This window comes from Canis lupus, chromosome 3 (assembly GCF_048164855.1).
Source record: "Canis lupus baileyi chromosome 3, mCanLup2.hap1, whole genome shotgun sequence".
Lineage (NCBI taxonomy): Eukaryota > Metazoa > Chordata > Mammalia > Carnivora > Canidae > Canis > Canis lupus.
The window spans coordinates 89,015,266-89,038,822 of NC_132840.1; the positions used below are offsets into that span (position 1 = coordinate 89,015,266).

The 23,557-nt window shown below is 42.1% G+C and overlaps 1 long non-coding RNA gene across 1 annotated transcript in view; it reads right to left on the bottom strand.

Annotated features, from left to right (window-relative positions):
- Positions 1-9,595, bottom strand: part of LOC140625734 (uncharacterized) — a 31,500-nt gene extending 21,905 nt beyond the window's left edge. The window contains exons 1-3 of the long non-coding RNA XR_012025066.1: positions 9,463-9,595; positions 8,644-8,744; positions 5,784-5,819 (exon numbers count right to left, since the gene is read on the bottom strand). This is a non-coding gene — a long non-coding RNA (uncharacterized lncRNA). The remainder of the gene's footprint in view (positions 1-5,783; positions 5,820-8,643; positions 8,745-9,462) is intronic.
- Between the last annotated feature and the right edge of the window lie 13,962 nt (positions 9,596-23,557).

The window sequence follows — 23,557 nt, forward strand, 5'->3', positions numbered from 1 at the left end:
TGATAGAGGAGGTAGAGATGAGATGATTGGACCTAGATTTGGTGATGGAGGTAGAGGGTAAGAAATGAAAGCCTGGTTTGGTGTGATGGATGTGGTAGAAAGAAGGAGAGGGGATACAAGATTGGTATCATCATGTACCTCTAGATAGAATTTCTATGTATGATCCTCCCCCCCCCCCCCCGCCCCAGGGAGGAGGTAGGAGTCAGGGTTGCTGTGATAATGGAGGTAGAGGAAAGGAGGTGAGAATCTGGTTAGGCATGATGGCCATGGTAGAGGGGAAGAAATAGGAAGCAGGCTGCTATGATGGAGGTTGTGGAGGGGAGAAGATGTGAATCAGTTTTGTGTGGTGGATTCGGTGGAGATGAGGCAGTAGGAGGTAGCTTTGGAATATTGGAGGTGGAGGAAAAGAGAATGTAGAGATGTGGTGGTGTGGTAATGGTCATGCAGAAGAGGTAGTGGGAATTAGTCTTGGTCTGATGGAGGGAAGCATATGAAATTAAGAGTTGAGTGCTTCCAGTGATGAAGGTGCAGCAATGAGAGGTGTGTTGGTAGGACGGAAGTGGTGGAGGGGAGGAGGGGAGTATTCATGGATGGTGCTACTCAAGGGAAGGAAATGGGAGTCTAAGTTGGTGTGATGGCACTGCTGGGATGAAGGCAGGAAGCTGTGGTATTGTGATTGCAGTTATGAAGGGGAAGATGTGAATACAGGGTTGTAATAGATGTAGTGAGAGGTGGGCTGGCCTGTTAAAGGTGGTGAAGTGGCAGAGGTGAGGGAGTAGTTGGCATGATGGAGGTGTTGCATGGAAAGAGGTCAGAATCATGGTAGATGGAGGTGTTGGAGGGGAGGAGGTGATTTTGATGTGATGGTTTGGAGGAACAGAGGAGATGGTGGGTCAGTTGGTGGTGATAGTGGGAGAGATTGGATATGGGAGATGGGGCTGTGTTGATGGCGGTTTTGGAAGTGAGGCAGTGTTTGTCAGGGTCGGGGTGATTGAGGTGGTTGAGACGTGGAGACATGGAGACGTGGAGATGGAAGCCTTGTGTGTTTGGAGGTGGTGAAAAGAAAGGGCGGGAGGCAGTGTCGGGGTGACGGAGGTAATGGAGAAGGAAAGTTTGAGTCTTCAGGTGACAAATTCCCTTCTTTTCTTAAAACTCCACTTTGATTTTACTGGCTTGTTTCTAAAGCTATGCACATTATTCTTTAAAATTATATTCTCTCATAGATAATTTTGTATTTTATATCTGCCTGCTACAATCTTAACCACCTAATTTCTTTCCCCAGGAAAATCACACTACACGGGGAGTTAATAGATGTAGGTCTTAGGGCTGATTTGATCACAGATACCAATTGAGATATAATCGGAAGAATTAGATCTATCTCTACCAACCACACTAAACATCATGTGATATCCTTAAAATAATTTAGAATAGAATCATACTAATAACATCATGAACTGTCACACCCCACACTTAGCACATCGTAGCTTAAAAATCATTTTCCCCTGCATCATTATACTTTTGGAATTATAACAACCAGTGTCAGGTTGTCATCTTGGAGTTAGTTCCATGACATCAAACTAAAGTCCCATAAATTTTGTTCTTAGGTTTGTAGCTGTACCTGCAACATTTTATCTGTTCTTAAAGCATGAAGAAGAGCAGACAGGAGCAAAAATGTCAACTGCTTTAGTAAGAAAAACAAAATCCCTCTCAGAAGCCCATTTACATTTCAGAACCGCATCATATGTTCACACTTAGGGACCAGAGAAGTAGAATTCTAGGAGACGTAAGTAACTGTTCAAGTTGGTAGTTTTATGTACACGTTTTTTTCTTTTTAAATAGCAACGCATGTCTCTCACTTGACTTCCATATACATTCTAGTTTTGTGTTGTTTTTGTTACTTCTCTATACAATTTCTATGGTAATAATTAACATCCCTGGAGTGGAGTTAATGGAGAGGAAGAAGTCTGCTGGCAGTGGAAGGGATAACACTCAGGTAAGGCAAGGGACCTGGCTCCCTCCTGGGAGGTGCTAGAGTCTGAGCTCATGTCAGTGAGCAGTTCTAGTGACTGGGTGCTGATTAAGGGACTAGTCTCCTGGCATTCGGAGAGGGGAGCTCCCCTGTAGTAGCTTGGGCCCATTGGACTCAGATGAGGTCAATAAGCGCAGCCTAAATTCACACACTTGGCTGAGACTCGGCACAGTCCTCCAAGTTTCTGAAGGAAATTGGTCTTTGTTTCACTTGTGGAGGAAAATGCCTCATCAAGGAGAGTGGACGGTCTCTCAGTGATTCTGAAAGGTGATCTTCAGCCTGGCACAGGCTAAATGGGATGAGGATGTCAAGGAAAGAGGAGAACAGTGAGTCTCTCACCTTCTGAAGTTTCCTACTAGTCTTGGTTAGATAGCAGATGTGGCTGGATGAGACTGGAGAAAGCTGTGGAGCAGGGCTGCACAATTTCTCTGACAGCTGCCTGTCTGTGAGATGGACATCCAGGCACTTCCCTCCAGCTGGCCTCATGAAAGGAACACTTCAGGGCCCAGGAGCTTTTATGAAACTGTACCAGGTACAGTCAGGCAATCACCCAGCCATCTGTGAGATGACCTCTGCCCTTCCCTCTTTCTGGGAAGGTGAGAAGTGGGCGTAGGAACTAGAAAAGGAAGAAATAGAACTGGTAATCTGAAGCCCTGGACAGTGCTTTGCAGCATGACACCGGGGAACGATGTAATTGTTGGAAAGATGGCCCCACTCCGGTTACAGCAGACAAGGTTTCCTGTTGATATCTTGTTTTCCTATATTCAGTCTTCACCTCCATCCACCTATCCTAAACATGGTTCTGGAGTCTTCTTAGAAAACCTTCTAACAGTCTGCCCCATGATTTCCCCACTTGGGGACAAGATTAGCTTACTCTGAGCTCTTGTGGAGAGTTACTCTGCTGGAGACCCCAGACTCTCAGTGGATAATTGAAGATAGGGCACTTCTAGGGATTTGGTTGGCTATTGATAGAAATTTAGGCAAGGTGAGTAAAGAACGTCCTGAAACCATTTTACCCCTGTTCAGATCCTTCCTGTCAGTTAGAAGATGAGGAGCAAGTATCAATTTTTCACCTTTGGCTCCCTGCCCACGCAGAGATTCCGGGCACCTCGATGCAGCCAGCATGGCGGCGGGGGGGTAAATTATGCACTAGCAGACTGATGACATTGCAGGTGGGACTGCATGGTCACCCTCCATGGAAACTGCCTTCCTTCCACTCTCCTCTTCACTCATTTCTCACCTGGGACATTTGCCTCTTGTCCTCAGCTTTCTGGAGTTTCCTAGTCTACTGCTACCCAGATTCCTATGGAGGTGGATATGATTAAGATTAGATAAATCTTAACCTGGACAGGTTTTCTCGTGGTCTCTCAGAAAAAAATCAACCAAAGGATACGGGCTCAGAATGTACACTGAGTCACCGTGGAGGGATGCAGGTCTGCACATCTTCCAGGCACTTGTGGCTATGAGAGAGACAACTACTCTTAAGCCTATGAAAGACCACATGACATCATTGAACATTTTGGTAAATTCAGTCTCAAAACAATTTAAACATCTTTTGTGAATCACATCATTTCATGAAATAGCTTTATGAAGGTAAGTTGGGCACGTGGGGTGAGACTGCTTTTTCCTAGAGTGACCCCCTTATTGAATAAAACTCCAAACAAATGCCAAGGAATGGAAGCTCCATCGATGTAAGATGTTCTTTTGTGAAGAGTGAAGGATTTCTGTCCCAGAGACTCAGTCACACCGTGAATGTGCTGCATACAAGTGCACTGGGGGTGGGCCTCGGGCCGGGGAACAAGCAGGCAGGGACTAGTGCTGGCCTGGAGGGGCTGTGCTCCTCTATGGGGGGGGTGGGGGGTCTGGAATTGTTAATGCTTTTATTATGCATTCTTGTAGAGGTTTTAATCTTGAATATCACTAAAATTGCTTTTATCTTCATCCCCATTTTTTTGAGGGTATTATGTGCGTTTCACAAAAAAATTCTCTCCTTTCCATTTTTTTCTCTCCTCGTCTCTCTTTTCTCCTCATCCTTCCTCTCTCCAACACTATCTCTTCTTTCTCCCCCTTCACTCACCTCTCTCCCTTCCACCCTTCCCCTCTTTCCTCCTCCTGTTTCCCCTGCCTTCAGTTTCTGGCTATCCCACTTTCTTGCCCACACTCTACCAATTTCTGTAAACATATAAGAAAGAGGCCATGATGGTTCCTTTTCCTCATGCTACATCTCTGTATTTGAGACAAGTGAGAAAAACTAAAAGCATTTGAAATGCTTCAAGGGTAAGAGAAGGTTAGGGAAGAGTGTCAATGGGTTTATTCTATTAAGACCATTGGGGATTCTCTGTGCTGGCAGATTTATTTCTTTGTGAAATGATAACTGATAATACCTGAAGGGGCAAAAGAGTGCTTTAGATCATGTCTATTACCGACAGCAAACAATATCTCAGGGAGTGTCAGGGAAAGAAACCTCATGGCTGTATCACACACTTTCCAGTTTGCCATTTCATCCTTGTCACTTTTATGCTCATTTGGGGACTAGAAAGGACTATAAGGGCTTATATAAAGTTATTTTTTTCATGCTTTATAACAACACGTGCTGCTGCTGCTGCTGCAGCTACTTTAACCTTCCATACCCTCTGCTCTTGCCAAATTTATGGAATCTCTGGTACTTGACTCTCTAACTGCACCCAAGTCAGCATCATCTTCATGAGGAAATAAGGACTACCCCAGAACTAGCACAAGCTACTGGCTCACTCTCGTTCCCTGCTCATCACAGTTTCAAGACCCCAAAGTCACAACCGGTACATTCAGCATTGATTTCTTTCCCATCAGTTCACTCCACACCATAGTCCACACCCATTAGAGTCAAGTTCCAGTAGTCTGCAGTTCACTGAAGGGACACAGAGGCACAGGGAAGTCACATGATGAAATGTTAACCCAAAGAAGTCCCCAGATTGATGCGGATGTTATGGAGTTATGTGGTCCAGTAAACAACTGGCTTAAACACAGATTATTACTGAATCTGAGAATTGCAATTTTACACACCATAGGATCTCAATCACAAAACTCTTCAAGTTTTAAGGCAAAGAAGAAAAAACAAGTAAGCAAACAGACCAAAACCTCACCACAAGTTTCTCCCACAGATATTGTGGCAGAGAAGCCTTTTTGTTAATGCTCCATGAACCTTGCCCAGCATCTGTGGCCCCCATCCACTGCCACCATTGCTGCATGCTGCACCCCAGCCACCACCACTGTTGTACACCATGCACTAGTGGCCACCATGCTTGGGGGATTGGGCCTAGGACCTGCAGCTAGGCATGAACATTGTTAACACTCCCACTCTGCTCCCTGGCCCTCCTACAATCATACCACCTTAGAGCCAGCTCGCCTGGGTCTCACTAATACCACAGAAAGCAAGTACAGCCCACAATAGGCAGAAAATTAGTGCAGACATCCAGACTGAAATAAAAAGTGACTCATACACAATAGCAGGATGCAAGCCACACATGTAGGAAACTTCTCTGAAGTGCTAGGTTCTGGTGAACAGGGGACACTGGCTTTCTTCATAAAGCCAGAAGACATGGCTGATTTTGATAACACACATGAAAAGACACTGAGAAATAGACCAAACGAGCAGACAGAGGAATATATGTCAAATAAAGGAATAGGACAAAATCACAACAGGAGATCTAAATGAAACAGAAATAAGTAAAACACCTGACAGAGAATTTAAAGTAATTATTATAAAGATACTCACTGGATTTCAGAAAAGGGTGGAGGACATCAGTGAGGCCTTTGGCAAAGAGATAAAAAATAACATGTCAGAGATAAAGAACTCAATAAACAAAACTACAAATACAATAGAAGGAATAAATAGTAGTCTACTGGAAGCAGGCATGTATAAGTGACCTGGAGGAAAAGCAATCCAGCTGAACAGATAAGAGACAAATACTGTGTAAGGAGAATAAGCATAGAGAAAGTGACATCATCAAATGTAATAACATTCATATTATAGGGATCTCAGAAGCACTATAGAGAGAAAGAGGGACAGAAAATGTATTTGGTAAGATAATAGCTGAAAACTTCCCCGATGGGGGAAGGTAAATGAATTCAGATCCAGAATGTACAGAGGTCCTCCAATAAATTCAACCCAAGGAGGTCCACACCTAGACACATGGTAATTAAAATGGCAAAAAATAATGAAAAGAAAAAATTTTAAATGTTGCAAGAAGAAAAGAAGACAGTTATATACAAAGGACACCTCATAAGGCTATCAGCTGATATTTTCAACAGAAACGTTACATGTCAGAAGACAGTGGCACAATATATTCAAAGTCCTGAAAGGGAAAATCTCCAGCCAAGAATACTCTACAACCGAGGCTATCATTCAGAACAGAAGGAGAGATAAGGAGATTCCCAGACAGAAGTTAAAGGAATTCATGACACTAAACCAGCAATATGAGAAATGTTAAGGGGAACTCTGCGGCAGAGTGGGGGGAAAAACAGAAATAAGAGAAAGAAAAATAGGAAGCACAGAAGCAAAAATAGCTAACTAACTAAGCATACCTGGAAAAATCAGTCAAAAGAAGCACAAAATAACATGATGTAAAATATGATACCTAAATCAGAAACATTGGGGGGGAGGGGAGAGGTTCACAATTAAGTGACCGTTGGCTTAGTACAGACTGCTGTATGCAGATATTACATATAAACCAAATGGTAACTACCAATTAAAAAACAGTCATAGAGGGACTCCCGGGTGGCTCAGCAGGTGAATGTCTGCCCTCAGTCCAGGGTGTGATTCCGGGGTCCTGGGATCGAGTCCTACATTGGGCTCCCTGCAGGGAGCCTGCTTCTCTCTCTGCCTGTGTCTCTGCCTCTGTCTCTGTGTCTCTCATGAATACATAAATAAAATCTTTGGGAAAAAAACAGTAATAGATATGCAAAAAATAAAGAGCATAGGACGAATTCAAATATTTCACTAAAGAAAGCTAACTAATAATGAAAGAAGAAAGCAAGAGAAGGAACAGAGAGGAACTACAAAAAGCAACCTAAAGAATTGGGAGAGGAAAGCAAAATTAAACTTTTGAGATTACACCAAAATAAAAAGCTTCTACACAGTGAAGGAAATAATCAACCAAACTAAAAGACAACCTGCTGAAGGGGAGAAGATATTTGCAAATTGCAGACCTGATAAAGGAAGGGTTAGTATCCAAAACATATAAAGAACCTAAACAGCTTAACATTCCATAAAAATAATCCAATTTAAAAAATGGGCAGAAGACATGAACAGATGTTTCTCCATAAAGATATCCACAGACAGACACATAAAAAGATGTTCAACTTCACTCATCATCTAGAAAATGCAAATCAAAAATACAGTGAGATACCACCTCACACTTGTCAGATAGATCAAAATCAAAGCACAAGGAATAGCAAATGTTATAGAGGATATGGAGAAATAGGAACTCTCGTGCACTATTGGTGGGAATACAAACTGGTACAGCCACTGTGGAGAACAGTATGGAGCTTCCTCAAAAAGTTAAAAATGGAACAACCGTATGATCTAGTAATCATACTACTGGATATTCACACAAAAAATGCAAACATGCTAATTCTAAGTGATATATGCATTCTTACGTTTATAGCAGCATTATTTACAATAGCTAAGCTATGGAAGCAGCCCAGGGGTTTGTCAATAGATAAATGGATAAAGAACGAGTGATATATATATATCAATGGAATATTATTCAGCCATAAAGTGAATGAAATCTTGCCATTTGCAACATCATAGATTGAGCTGGAGACTATGACATTCATCAAAATAAGCCAGTAAGAGGAAGACAAATACCATAGGATTTCACTCACATGTGGAATTTAGCAAACAAAGCAAAGAACAAAGGGGAAAAAAGGAGAGATGGACGAACCAAGAACCAGACAATTATAGAGAACAAACTGGTGGTTACCAAAGGGGAAGGGGTGGGGGGGATGTGGTAAATAGGTGGTGAGGGGCACCCCTGGTGGCTCAGCGGTTTAGTGCATCCTTCAGCCCAGGGCCTGATCCTGGAGACCCGGATGGAGTCCCACATCAGGCTCCCTGCATGGAGCCTGCTTCTCCCTCTGCTTGTGTCTGTGCCTCCCTCTGTGTGTGTGTGTGTGTGTGTGTGTGTGTGTGTGTGTGTGTCTCATTAATAAATAAATAAAATAATAAATAAATAAATAAATAAATAAATAAATAAATAAATAAAATTTAAGGATTGCTCTTGTCATAATGAGTGCTGAGTGACGTATAGAGTCTTTGAATACACGGAACACCTGATACTAATATTGCAATCTATGTTAACTATATTAAAGTTAAAAACTAAAATATATGAAAGAGGTTGCAGGGAGGGTAGAATGAGAGGACATGCACACAAACATACACCTCCTTGGAAGAACTAGAAAGAAATGTTAGCTGAACTAGGAATTGCACTTATCCTCATCACTCTCATGGAAGAGCCCCTGTGGAACATTGGACTGTTCCAGTTGGCCATAGCCTGCAGGGTCACGCACACCATGAAGAAAGTGTCTCAGGATGTGACTCCATTTTTGGCTGCTGCTGTAATTTTGTTTTTTACCTCAGGATAACTCTTCTTCAAGGACCAGTGGAAGATCCGTGGACAACGGCCTCCTGTACCAGTTGCCGCAAATGCCCAGTGCTCTCTCTGCTGCGGGTCAACTTAGTTACGGAAACAAACAAACAAAAACAAACATTAGAAAGTGAATCAAATTGAAAGCTCAAGTATGTAAATGAGGAAAAAGGACTTTTTCAGCTGAGAGAGCTGTGGCTTTTACCCTATACCTGCCTCTATTTAATGAATTTTCCTTTGGGTCCTTTTCCAAGACGCCATTCCAGGCCATGAAAGTGGCTATACTTTTAAAATCTGATTCTTTGAGACGAGATGTTGTAATGCTGCCAACGCAATGACACCAGGCCACGTACTGCTGCTCTAGCATGCCTCGGGCCTTGTACCTTCAGGCCTTCACCTTCAAGTTTTACTGCCTCTGTATTGCCTTACCCTGAACCCCCACCCTTTTCACCTACCAAAGTGTAACCATTCCTTGACTTCCGAGGTCATCCCGTCTCCCCTAAAAATTGTCCCTGACTATCCCTCACCTAGATGCCAAAGAATATTGCTTGCTTTGTGCCATACCACAGCATCCTCAACTGCCTCAAATGGAAGGCCTCACTCATCATTGTGATTGTAAATTGTGAAATTCTGAGGGGCTGGATGTTTCCCTGTCCATTTCTGCTAATCTTCCCCGGGCTCAGATTCCTGCCTTCCCCACAGTAGGTACTCAATAAATCAATGCAGAGCACCGATTCGGTAGCCACTGTCCCTTATAAGGGCATCTTGTCCTTTCCCACAGAGCTAACACGATGGACGTCTACCAACCTTCGATGCCTGTCAGTCTGTTAGGTTTCACCACGTTGTCTTCTCTGGGAGCTGAGACGGCCACGTCAACAGAATCGCTCTGGCATCTGCTGTTCTGCGCAGTCCTGCTGCGTCTCTAATGCCAGGAGGTTTGTGAAAGCACTAGAGTGGGTTGCACACCAGGCAAGCAGCTTGTGCATCCTATCTTTCTTGCCCGGGAAGAATTATCTTCTAACAGAAAGACCCAAATTGGGTATCTGTACAATTTTTAAATGTTTCTTAACAAGGTTGAGGCCATGTCTATGTCTCTACTCTTTCCTCCTTTTTCTCTTTCTCATCCATTTCTATGCCTCCTTTTCCAGATATCTATTTCTTTTCCTTTTATTAAGTATTTAGTTTTTATGTATTCTTTTAAAATTTTTGATGTTTAATTCTATTTAGTTAACGTATAGTATAATATTAGTTTCAAGTGCACAAGGGACACAATACTTCCATGCATTGCTGGTGCTCACCACAAGTGCACTCCTTAATTCCCATCACCTATTAGCCCATCTCTCACCCTTTCTCTCTCTCTTTCCCCTTTGATTGTTGGTTTTATTTCTTAAATCCCACAAATGAGTGAAATCGTTTGGTATTTGTCTTTCTCTTACTGGCTTATTTTGATTAGCATAAAGCTCTTTCTAGACTTTAACACTTCTTTAAATGTGTGCTAGAATTCACTCATGAAGCCATCTGGTCCTGAACTTTTTTGGGGGGGTAATTTTTTTATTACTGACTCAACAGCTTTGCTGGGAATTGGTCTATTCAAATTTTCTTTTTCTTTATGTTTCAGTTTTGATAGGTTATATATTTCTAGGAATTAATCCATACACAAAAGTAAATTCAAAAACTAGAAATTTCATTCTTCAGCATGTGTCTATCCAGTTCGACACCATTTGTTGAAAAGACTATCTTTTTCCCACTGGATATTCTTTCCTGCTTAGTCAAAGATTAAATGACCATATAGTTGTGGATTAATTTCTGGGATGTCTATTTTGTTCTTTTGGTCTATGTGTCTGTTTTTCATGGCAGTACCATAGTGTTTTCATCACAGGTTTTGTAATATACTTGAATAGTTTTGTAATATATTTTTAATATATTGCAATGTAACTTGAAATCTAGAAATGTGAAGCTTCCTACTTTGTTTTTCTTTTTCAAGGTTGCTTTGGCTATTTAGAGTCTTTTGTGGTTCCATACAAAGTCTAGGATTGTTTGTTTTAGCTTTGTGAGAAATACTCATGTGGCATTTTCATAGGGATTATATTAAATGTGTAGGTTGCTTTGAGTAGTAAAGACACTTAATATTCCTCCAATACATGAGCATGGAATATTTTCCATATCTTTGTATCATCTTCAATTTCTTTCATCATTGTTTTCAGAGTATGGGTCTTAAAACTGTTTCCTTAGGTTTATTCTTAAGTATCTTATTATTTTTGTTTAATTATAAATTGTATTGTTATTAATTTCTTTTTTAAAAAGATTTTATTTATTTACTCATGAGAGACACAGACAGAGGCAAAGACACAGGCAGAGGGAGAAGCAGACTCCACGCAGGGAGCCTGACGTGGGACTCGATCCTGGGTCTCTAGGATCACATCCTGGGCTGAAAGCAGTGATAAACTGCTGAGCCACCCGGACTTCCCTTGCTATTAATTTCTTAATTTCTCTTTTTGCTACTTTATTACTGACGTACAGGAATACAACAGAATTCTATACATCAATTATGCATCCTGTGACTTTATTGAATTCGTTTAATAGTTCTAACTTTTTTTGTTCATTTTTGGAGTTTTCTGGGTTTTTCTGTATATAGTGCCATGTTATCCATTTCTTCTAGGTTGTCCTATTGGCATGTAGTTTTTCATAATGTTCTCTTATAATCCTTTATATTTCTATGGTGTTAGTTATTTCTCCTCTCTCACTTGTAATTTTAATTACTTGAGTCCTTTATCTTTTTTCCTGATATATCCAGCTAGAAGTTTATCAATTTTATTGATTTTTTCAATAATAAGCTGCTGGTTTCATTGATCTGTTCTATGGGGTGTGTGTGTTCTGTGTGCTTTTTGGCTTTTTTATTTTGTTTAGTTTTTATATCGTTTATTTCTGCTATACTCTATTATTTCCTTCCTTCTGCTTGTTTTAGCTTTCATTTATTACTCTTTTCCTAGCTCTTTTAAATGAAAGGTTAGGTTGTTTATTTGAAATTTTTCTTGCTTCCTGATGTAGGCTTTTATTGCTATATTGTTCCCTCTTAGGAGCAATTTTGCTGCATCCCAAAGGTTTTGGACTGTTGTGTTTTCATTTTCACTTGTTTCAAGTATTTTTAAAATTTATTCTTTTATTTCCCGGTTGATTCATTCATTGTTTAATAGCATCTTATTTAACCTCCAGGTATTTGTTGTAGTGTATGGATTTTTTTCTTGCGGTTGACTTTTAGCTCCTTTTAACATTGTGGTCAGAAAAGATGCATAGTGTGACTTTCATCTCCTTGAATTTCTTGGAGCTGGTTTTGTGGCCTAATATCTGATCTATTCTGGAGGATATCCCATATGCAATTGAAAAAAATGTGTATTCTGTTGTCTTAAGGTGGAATATTCTGAATTAGTTAAATCCATCTGTTCCAGTGTGTCTCTCCAAGTCATTGTTAGCTTGTTGATTTACTGTTTAAATGATCTGTCCATTCATGTAAATGAGGTGATGATATAATACCCTACTATTATTGTATTATTGTAAATTCATTTCTTTATGTTTTGTTATGAACTGTTTTACGTATTTGGGTGCTCTCATTTGGGATACATAAATATTTATAATTGCTGTATCTTCTTGTTGGATTGTCCCCTTTATTATTATATAGTGCTCTTCTTTGTCTTCTATTATAGTCCTTGTTATAAAGTCTATTTGGTCTAATATAAGTAGTGGCATTCTGGCTTTCTTTTGACACCCATTTGCATGAGAGATATTTCTCCATCCCCTTACTTTCAATCTGCAGGTGTCTTTTGGTCTAAAATGAGTCTTGTAGGCAGCATATAGATGGATCTTGATTTTTTTTTTAATCCATTCTGTCACCTTATGTCTTTTGATTGGAGCATTTAACACATTTATATTCAAAGCAATTATTGATAGAAATGTACTTATTTCCATTTAGTTGTTTCATAGTTTTTTTATTGCTCTCTAATCCTTTCTTCTTTTGGTTTACTTCCATTTTTCTGGCTTTCTTTACTTAGATATCCTTCTCTTTATTTTTTGCATACCTATATTACTGTTTTTATTTGCGATTACCTTTAGGTTTGTAATTAACATCTGCATATAACAGTGTATATTAAATTGATGATCATCAGGGGTGCCTGGGTGGCTCAGTTGGTTAAGCATCTGCCTGCCTTTGGCTCAGGTCATGATCTCAGGGTCCTGGGATTGAGCCCATCATAAGCTTCTCTGCTCAGCAGGAAGTCTGCTTCTCCCTCTCCTTCTGCTCCTCTCCCCATTCATGCTCACTCTCTCTTTCTCTCCCAAATAAATAAATGAACTAATTTTAAAAATTGATGATCATCAACCAATTCCTTACTCCTCCCCTTGTTTAAGTTATATCTTGTCATATTTTACATCCTTTTATTTTGTGAGTTCTTGGCTGATATTTTACAAAAATATTCATTTTTACTGCTTCTGTGTTTCCTATCTTCATACTGTCATTTTTGTTCTTTCTTTTCCACTCAAAGAGTCCTCTTTAGTATTTCTTGCAGGACTGGTTTAGTAGTCATGAACTCTTGATTTTTGTTATTCTGGGAAACACTTTATCTCTCCTATTATGAATAATAGTCTTGCTGGATGGTAATTTTGGCTGCAGACTTTTCCCATTCAGCACTTTGAATATATCATACCACTCCCTTCTGACTTGGAATGTCTCTGAAAACAAAAAACAAAAAACAAAAACAAAAACAAAAGAAAACACCATAATAGCCTTATGTAACTTTCTTATTTTGTCCTCTGCTTTTGAAATTTTTTGTTCTTTATCACTATATTTTGCCATTTTTTAAAAATTTATATTTATTTATGATAGTCACACAGAGAGAGAGAGACACAGGCAGAGGGAGAAGCAGGCTCCATGCACCAGGAGCCTGACGTGGGATTCGATCCCGGGTCTTCAGGATTGCGCCCTGGGCCAAAGGCAGGCGCCAAACCGCTGTGCCACCCAGGGATCCCATATTTTGCCATTTTTATTGTAATGTGTCTTGGTGTGAATCTGCTTTTATTCATTTTGTTGGTAGTCCTCTGTGCTTCTTGCATCTGGATATCTGTTTCCTTTCCCAGGTAAGGAAAACTTTCAGCTATTATTTCTTCAAATAAATTTTCTGCTCCTTTTTCTCTCTCTTCTTCTGGAACTTCTATAATGTGAATGTTATTATGTTTGGTGGAATTACTGAATCCTTAAGTCTATTCTTGTTTTGCATAATTCTTTTTGTCTCTTTTGTTCAACTTAATTGCTTTCCATTATTCAGTTTTCCAAGTCATTAATTTGTCCCTCTGCTTCTTTCAGCCTGCTATGTAATCCATCATGCATATTTCTTATGATGTTTGTTCTCTGTATCTCTGCTATGTTATTCCTTATCCCCCTGTTAAGATTCTCACTCATGTCCTTTACTCTTTTCTCAAGTCCAGTGAGAATCTTTATGACCATTACTTTAAATTCTCTATCAGGCATGCTACTTATAACTGTTTCATTTAGTTCTCTGGCAGTAGTCTTGTTCTGTTCTTTCATTTGGGACAAATTCCTCTGTCTTCTTATTTTGTCTAAGTCTATGCCTATTTCTCTGTATTAGGAAAGTCAGCTACTTATATTCTTAGGGAAATAACTTTATGAACAAAAACTCCAAGGTTGGAGATGTTGTTGACAGGGGTTTGGCCTAGTCTTCTGAAGGAGGTACCCACTGCCCTGGGACTGAGGGGAAGGTGACTGGGAAGGACAATTTCCCCAGAGTATGGTAGGGTGGGACTTAGTAGAAGAAAGTTAGGTAGTAGTGTTGGCACTGTGCTGGTTGCCATAGGTATCTCTGTGTTAATACTAAGGAGCAGGGGGAGGGATAAGGTTCTGATCAGTTCCTTTGTTCCTAGAGGTGTTTCTCTGGGAATACTGCCTCTCTGGGACATGCTCCAAGAAGAGCAAATAACCTCTCTACTGTGTGCCCTAGGCACTCTTTCAATTGCTATTTCCACACTGTATGTCTGCAACCTGTTTGCCCTGCCTTCTCTCCAAGATTAGCACCAATGCCTCTGCAGTCTCCTGGAGCCTAGCCCATTGACTTTTAAAACTCTAGGCTTTAAGACCTTTCTGGTTACAAGAAATCTCAAAATTTGGCCCCTCTTGCTTTCCAAGATAATTGCTATGAGGATTCATCTTCCCTCTGTGCTAATCTGTCTCTTCACCCGTCTCCGTGACCACAGCTCCCTCCCCACTGCATCAGTCATGATCCTTTTCTCTCTTAAATGATGTCTCCCCACTTCCTACCTTCTTCAATGTGGCCTCTTCTCTACCTTTTAGTTGTGGAGTTTGTCTGCTACTCTTCAGGTCTATTTCTGATGTATTTATGATGGTTTGATAGTTATCTAGTTGTATTCATGGGTCAAGGCAAGCCTGCAGTCTTCCTACTCTGCCACTATCTTCCCTGGTCCCTCCATATCTATTTCTTAGAGGTAGCAGAAGGTTCTTAGTGGGTAAGCTGCTTCATTTTTTATAATTCTGTGGTCCCTAAACAAGCAGGTATTGTCAAGGGCTCTTTTTAGAAAAATATGGTTATTTCATAGCAGAAATTCCCTGCAGAGAGGACCAGAGTCCTCCTGCTTGATTAGGAGGGGCCACTCAGCCCTGAGAGGCAACATTTAGTCACCTAGCATTTGAAGAGATGCTGTTTACTCCTCCCAATCCTCAAATTTCAAAGACAGGGACTGTTGGCAGGGGTATGTATAGAGAATTAACTTTACCAAAGAGGGGTCTGGCCTTTGTTCTCAGCCAGTGGGAGGGGATCTCAGGCCCCTGGATTGTCCTGCTTGATAGGACATTGTGTTTATCCAAAGGCTTTGGCCACTGACAGTCTAGTGATGTGATTTGTGATGGTAATGTTCACACAGCATGATTATGATTTGGACACATGGCATTTCTGTCCCCTTTCAGAGAATCTAGAGACTAATGGTGTCAACCTGACCTCTGGGAGGACAAAAGACTAAAGGTCAGCCACATAGGCAGCATGTGGCTGAGCCCCAACAAAACTCTGAACACAAAGGCTCTGGTGACTTTCCCTGGTCAGCACCATTCTGTGCATATTGTTATGCACCATGGCCAGATGATGCTTGGCTTGCTAGCAAAGACTCCACAGAGAAAGAAATATTGAAACTGCTCCTGTACAACACCCTATGTGGCTCTTCCCTTGTCTGCTTAAAATTTAAACCCTAACCCTGTAATAAAATATGTCTCTGAAGAGTGCCTGTGTGGCTCAGTCAGTGAAGTGTCTAATTCTTGATTTTGGCATGATCTCAGTGTTGTGAGATCAAGCCCCACATTGGGCTCTACACTCAGTGAGGAGTCTGCTTAAGATTTTCTTTCTCCCTCTTCCTCTTCCTCCAGTTTAAAAAAAAATAATAATAAAGAAATCTTTAAAAATATTAATCTGACTCTGTGAGTATAGCAATTTTCACTGAGTTCCATGAGTCCTTCTAGAAATTATCAAAATTGAGGGTGGTTTGGGGAAGCTCTCAAACTTGCAATCCATGTCAGAAGTGTAAGTAGTCTTCTGGGGACTATCCCGTCAGAATGAAGCTTGACTAACCTTGGGTTGTTGTGCTCAAGATTGTGAATCCGAGAAACCACCAAGATGCTGACACCCATGCAAACACATTAGGGTTCATTTACAAGCTTGGGTCCAAGTATACCTGACACAGAGGAGCAGGGACTTGGACCCGGAGGTGGGTTTCAGCTTAGTTTTAAGGGCTGGTCTAGGGAACCTCCAGAAGGGGTGGAGGAATTTTTCAAGTTCTGTTTACATTCTGATATAGGGCTTTCAAGGGCTTTGAGCTCTGTTCTTATTCTAATATGGGGCTTCCTGCCACTGGCTTGGGCTCTGTTCTTATTCTAATATGGGGCTTTCTGGGGCATTAAGCTGTAAGCTGTTTTCTTCCTGTAACTGAAGTAATGTAAAGTTCAGCTCTTATTCCCAGGGGTCTGGGATGGTTGGACTTGTGCTAACGCTGAACTTAAAGTGGAATGGCCTTAATTTTCTCGGTCTCCACAGGGTAGGGTCCATACACAAGAGTAAAAATTGGATAGGATACAAGGGCATCTGCACTGAAGAATCTGTGAGAATGTGAACTTAGGTCCAGTGGTCTCATGGTGTCATTTCAGGGGTGGGGACTGGATTGAAGGTAGGTGGACCAAACAGGAGCAAATCACAGTGACATTTAAAGAGGAAAAATAAATAAATTAGAGGTCTAGAAGAAGTGATGCACGGGCACACACACATAGTCACATATGCATATACATTTACACAGAGAAACATACCTGTGTACACATCCACATACAAACATCCACATATTCATACCAGACCCTTGATGGAGCAGAGAGGTGAGTTACCCATTTACTCCTATTCTGGGCATACAAAATCATGTTTTCAGATTCCTCAAATCTTTATGAAGACCCCTCTTCACATAGAGGACAAAATTTAAATCCAGGGCAGGAGAGTATGAGGACATTAGGAGGGCAGAGGTAACACAGGGCATTACAGGCCTGGCAGGGAGGCTGGGAGAGCTGTGTTTAGCTTTTGTCACAGCCCCATGAACATGAGTCCCTGTCAACTGCAGCCTTAACCACATATTCATTGGAATTCCAGCCACAGAGGCTTCTCAGCAGCCAATGAGGAGGAGGCTGTTCTGACCAGATGAAGTCACTTCTATGGTCAAGGATCCAAAAGAACATTAAAATACAGCAATAATTTAGAACAGCAGCCAAAACAGAGTGCATTTCCCCCCAAAGATGCCAAGAAGACAAAGGTGTTTGCTTTGCTAATCTTGAGTTTTGCTCAGAAACATTTAACTAACAAATGAGGGAAACCACAATGGTAATATGTTATTTTATTTTAAAGCTTTCCTCTAGGGGGATGGGTCACTAGAAGTCCAGGACCCCTGGGAGACCAGTTCTGTCTGATGAGGGGAGCGTGGAAGAGTTGAGTGGAGTGTGAACTGATTGCAAGATGATGGAGTCTAATGAAGAGCATGCCCAGGCTCTACACTGCCCTCAGCTCCTACTGTCCACAGACCTGCTTCTGCCTGAAGTCCCCAGCATGGCTTTCAATGCCTCCTCTAGCAACCAAAAGCTAGCTCTCCACCCTCAGCACTCACCACTGTTCTCAGACATGCTTTTTTCAGCAGCTCTGGCTCCTCCTGGTGTTGAGACTGTTCTTTCCATCTCTCCTTCCTGGATGTTCAGGCCTCAGAGTCCATGCCAGCCCTCCCTGACACAGCACCTTGCTGGCCCAGCCCCATGCAGTGACAGCTCCTCTCACCTCCTTCCCTGATGGATCTCTGTTTCCTCCTGGCAGGCTACTCACTGCTTTACGTTGCATCTTCATCCAAGTCCTTGAAAAACAGTGCTAAAGGAAAATCTTATATGCTACCAATGTAGCATATGCATTGGTGTATTGCAGCATATTGCAATGAATGCAATCTCAGATAAACAGGAATAATGAACAAAAGTGCGGTGAGACAGAGAAGCAGCATGAGCAGATGTGGTATTTAGCCAGCTACTGCTTGGTAGCACATTTCATTAACGCAGATTTCTGCAAGTCAGGACAGTTGAGTGAAAAAAGAAAGGAACCTAAATGCTGGCCTTCTCTGGTTCTCTGTCCCTCGCTGGTCAATGCTCACTTCAGGGAGTATTAGCAGCTCACCCGTTTGTAGTGCATCACCCTGCTTTTGAGACCACACAGGAGAAACCAAACCCTCTGAAGCCAGTTGTGCTGTGCTTGGCCTCCTTGTCTGCGGGATCAGCTGCAGCCTGGCCCCGGGATCACAGGAAAGCATAGATCATTGCTAGGGGAACTCTGGTCAGAATGCCAGGGATTGCTTGGACCTGCGGGATGGATACAAAAAGATTTGTCAGCTATTGGTTGACACTTACTCATATCTTCTGTACCTTGTTTGCAATTAGGCTACAGATAAGCAATTAGAACTGCACAATCTTAACTCAGACTTATTTTGTGTCCCTAACAAGTTCCTCCAACTCCCAGTACCAAAAAAAAGAAAGAAAAAGAAAGAAGAAAGAAAGAAAGAAAGAAAAGAAAGAAAGAAAGAAGGAAGGAAGGAAGGAAGGAAGGAAGGAAGGAAGGAAGGAAGGAAGGAAGGAAGGAAAGAAGGAAGGAAGGAAGGAAGGAAGGAAGGAAGGAAGGAAGGAAGGAGGAAGGAAGGAAGGAAGGAAGGAAGGAAGGAAGGAAGGAAGGAAGGAAAAAGAAAGAAAGAAAGAAAGAAAGAAAGAAAGAAAGAAAGAAAGAAAGAAAGAAAGAAAGAAAGAAAGAAAGAAAGAAAGAAAGAAAGAAAGAAAGAAAATATGCAAAATTAAGTGCAAGGCACTCGGTTAGAAATTGTGCACACAGTATTTACTGCCATCTTCGTAACAACCTTATGAGAGTGGTATTACTCTCAATATTTCCATTTTATGAATGAGCTATATGCCCAAGGTCATGCCACTGGGTTTTTATTACCCAAGGATAGAATCTCTGTCTCTGTCCTTCTCTCTCTCTCTCACACACACACACACACACACACACACACACACACCCTTGCAAGAGCTGGCAATTCTTTTGAACTAAAATATAAACCATTGCTAAATCATTGCAAATTTTAGAACCTGCCTTTTGCTTTAATAGGTTCCTTAATTTCCTGAACTCTTGTGCCATCGAATGTCCAGGACTGTCTGAAAAGGGTGAGTAATTAGTGAGTAAAAGAATATCTGATTAACACGGCTGCTTACACTGGAATTAAAGGAGTAAAGGCCCTGGGATGAATTCCAAAGAGGAGGAAATGGCCTGGGGGTGTGAAGGGGATGGGGTGGGGGTGTCAGCTCACAGCCCTGAGAAGTAGGCAGTCACTTAGGGACAAGAAACCATAAAAGTCATAAAGGAGCCTTGAGTTTGAGAGGAGACAGACCAGGGTCAAGACACTTATATGAAAAATTAAGTTCCGTAGTCACCGTGTGTTAAGGACAAATCCATTTCAGTTTTTATTTCCCACCATTTGCACTTGATGCAGCCACAAAACCATAAACCCTCAGTTGGCAAGTCCTCTTTCTCAATTCATCTGAAGGGCTCCTGTCTCATTACAGACCTCCTAATGCAGTGGCTTTTAATAAATGCTGGCAACTCCCCTTCCCTTCCTGCCCCCTTAAGCCCACCCCACCCCTACTGTCTCCACTACGCATCCCCTCTGTCTGTGCCTTGGAACCTGGGAGATGAGCCCATGGATTGAGGACAAATGTCTCAGGGAAACAAGCCTCAGGGAGGAATCCCAGTTTTAGGAACTGTCTCTTTCCTGGCCCTTATTTCCAAAGCTCTGGCTTCCCACCTGGGCCAGTAAGTGAGGATCCTGTCATGGTGGTCCTACATTTTCTTTGGGCCAGCCTGAGCCAGCAGCAGTGAGACCATGAGCTGCCTGGGGTTCTCGGTCTGCAGTTAGTCTGCTAGGGTGATGAATCAATGTGGCACTGGGCAGAAGGGGAGGGCTTACACATGGCGTGGCTGGACTTATGCATATGATGCCTTGGTTGTCCTGGTGGGCTTCAGGGTTCCTGCCAGAACAGCTCTGATCCCACGGTCTCACAATCCTACTCCCCTCAGATGTATCTTGTAACATCTGGGGAGATTACTCACCCACCACATTTAGGATCATTACGCTTAGCAGGACTGAAATTTCCATTTTACACATAAGGCACATTAGTTTAGCTGCATGCATGATCCTTAATTAGAACAAATAGTCTTAGCCACACAAAAAAATAAAATTGATGATTCACTGACAAATAATAGCATCTGAAAAACAACAGATGTACTTAAAATGAAGATATACTTCATTTTTTCTCTCCCAAATCACTTCTAACTGATTGAATAATATATTATAATGATTAAGCTGCTGGTTCCCAAAATGTTTTTTAAGAGTTTATGAAGCAATTTTTCCTCTGAGCTATGCAGGGAAGATCTGAAGTGGTGGTAAAGTTGAGAAAAATGGGTAGGTAGCCTTTTAGCCTAAGGGCTTCTGGTGGTTGGAAGTGGGAGAACCTGGGAAATTCCAGGACTGGAGTGCAGGAGGTACCATGAGGCTGGACTGGGGTCCCAGGGCAGGCCCTGAACTAAATATTCATCAAGGCAGTGACCAGGCAGGGGATCTTGCTGATTTCTACTACCCTAAGCCAGAACCAGAGGCCACTGGCCTGGGGGCATTTTGAGTAGGTCTCAAGGCAGGCTCTAAACTCCATCGCAGGCCTAGAGTGGAGCAAGCGGCCCTAAGAGGCTGAGGCCAGCAAAGATCAAGTGACCAAGGCCTAGACCTTGTCAGTGAGGTCTGCTCTGAAGAAAACATGTGCTAGATGATCTCCCAGGCCCCTGAAGAGCAAAGAAGTATGGATGGTGAAGGGAGAAGGTCAGTCAATGGATGGTGGGTGAGGAGGGAGGACCTGAGGCAGAGACTCCCTTGAGGCTTTTAATTGAAATAATGCCTCTACTCCTTCCTTCCTCCACCCCCCCATCAAAATGACTTCAGGTCCTGGTCTTCTCTGGTAATATGTCATCCCTGGAAGAAAGTTGAACCTTTGGAGAGGGGGCGGGAGGGACAGTGTGGAATCAGGAATTCTGGGCTCTGCTTCTCCTTGGGGCATGGACGTGAGTGTGCTGTGAGCCAGTCAGCCACATTCTTCATGTCCTGCTATTTATTTTATCTTCAACTCTCAAGAAGCTCCGAGGTCCTTCCTACAGCCCCCCACAATCTTACCCTCCTCTCTGTATGTACTGGGAGGGATGACTCAACTTCATATTAATGGAGGCAAAGCTGAGTCTTTTTAAAACTTAAAAGTACAGTATCCTAAACCTAATGGGTTTCCCTGTGAAAGAAAGACTAGACCAGAGTAGGATTTGGGGGGAAGATGACCAAGAAGTGGGAATTTGCTAGATGTCAGGAACAGGAACGGATATTCTATCTGCAATGTCTTAAATACCAAGAGATCAGGAAATTGGTACTATTTCTAGAATTGTTACTTCCTGGTGTGTAATATTGGGCAAGTGATGTTTCTTCTCTGGGCCTGTTTGCTTCATCTGAAAACTAGAACACCACCAAGAATCAAATCCTTCATCTTAAAGTCAGTGTTGAGCTGCCCTTTTGCATGAAGCACACTCAGAAATCACCCCACCTCATCTCTGAAGACAACTGAAGGTCAGGTTGTTAGAGCATGAAGGGACCTTAGGGTCTCCTAGTGCACTGCTCCCCGAATCTAACCTTATGGAGGATCTCAAGGCATGCTCATGTGCATGCACATTCCTGGGCCAGTGCATCTATACTACGTCCTCATCTTCCAGAGTAGGGTAAGCAAGTCTGTATTTGCCAATAACTCCCCAGGTGGTTCCATATCCTGGCTCAGCCCCGGTCCGTGGACACATATTTGGGAATCACACTGATTCAGCATACATTCCTTATGATAAAGATGAGAAAATGGGAGCCCAAGAACATCATCTAACAACTACCACCCAGTCCTCCTGCCCCACTCTGCTGCCTCCCAGCAAAATCGCACTATCACTTCTACCCACCAGAAGGCTCCCTCATCAGCTCAGTGTCCAGTCAGTGCTAGTCTCCTTGTCCTCACAAATCTCCACGTAGAAGCTCCATTGATCAATAGCATTTGCTCTGAATGCTTTGATAATTGTGTGCTAATCTGGTTGTGATTCATTAAAGGTGGAAGTTGGGGCTGGCCTCTCTTTGGTGTTTGAGAAGCCCAGGATGGAGCCTGGCGTCCTTAGTTCCTCCCTTCCATTCACTGTCATCATCTTAGGCAAAGAGATCTTTTAAAAAAAATTAACCATGTCAGCCTTTTGCTCAGAACACTTTTATGGCAGTTGATCTAGGATTAGGATTAGGGTTATTAGAATTGAAAACGACAACATAGCTGACATATCCTTGTATGATCTGCTCCCCTTTACCTTATGAAGAAAGTGATTCTCTTCAACAGTGCCTTTTTACTTGATGTTCACTCTGCCTAAAGTTCTGCTTCTCTGGGTCTCTTTACCTGGCTGGGTCCTTTTCCTCACTCACGTCTGTGCTCAATGTCACCTCCTCAGAGGTTTCTTCTTGATTATAGCCCCAGTCACTAGTTTTGTATGCCACCACAGTGTTTTAGTTTGTTCATTACACTTAGCACTACTTGAAATTCTTTCTCCTCTGTCATTCCCCCCACTGACACACATACATTTGTTGCTACCCATCCCCAGTTGGTGAATTCCATGAGGGCAAGATCTTAGCTGTCATAGTCAAGCATGTGTCCCCAGAACCCAGAACTCAGAATATGGCAGGTACTCAAAAAAGAACAATAAGGAACAGGAAAAAGCAAACGAATAGATGCCTGGCTGGTTCAGTCAATTGTCTTCCTTCAGCTCAGGTCGTGATCTTGTGGTCCTGGGCTCCAGTTCCATATCTGGCTCCCTGCTCAATAGGGAGTCTTTTCCCTCTACCCCTCCCCACCTCATGCCCTCTCTCTCTCAAATAAATAAATAAAATTAAAAAAAAAAAATGTAGTGTAGGCCAGGAGCACAGATTAATTCAACCTGTCATTGAGGCTTTTGAAGTTTAGTGGGGAAGATACTCCCATAAACAATACATTGTCCAGCCCTGTAATAAGAGATTCAAAAAAAAGGGATAAAAGCTACTCTGTAGGAACATGGATGGGACATCTGCAGGGATGTTAGGGAAAGCTTCATGCAAGAGGTGCAGTTGAGCTCTTCCTCAAGGGTGAGTTGGAATTCACTTGGTGGAGAACGAAGGCAGGCGTTTCAGTCAGGGGGAAGAAAAAGTC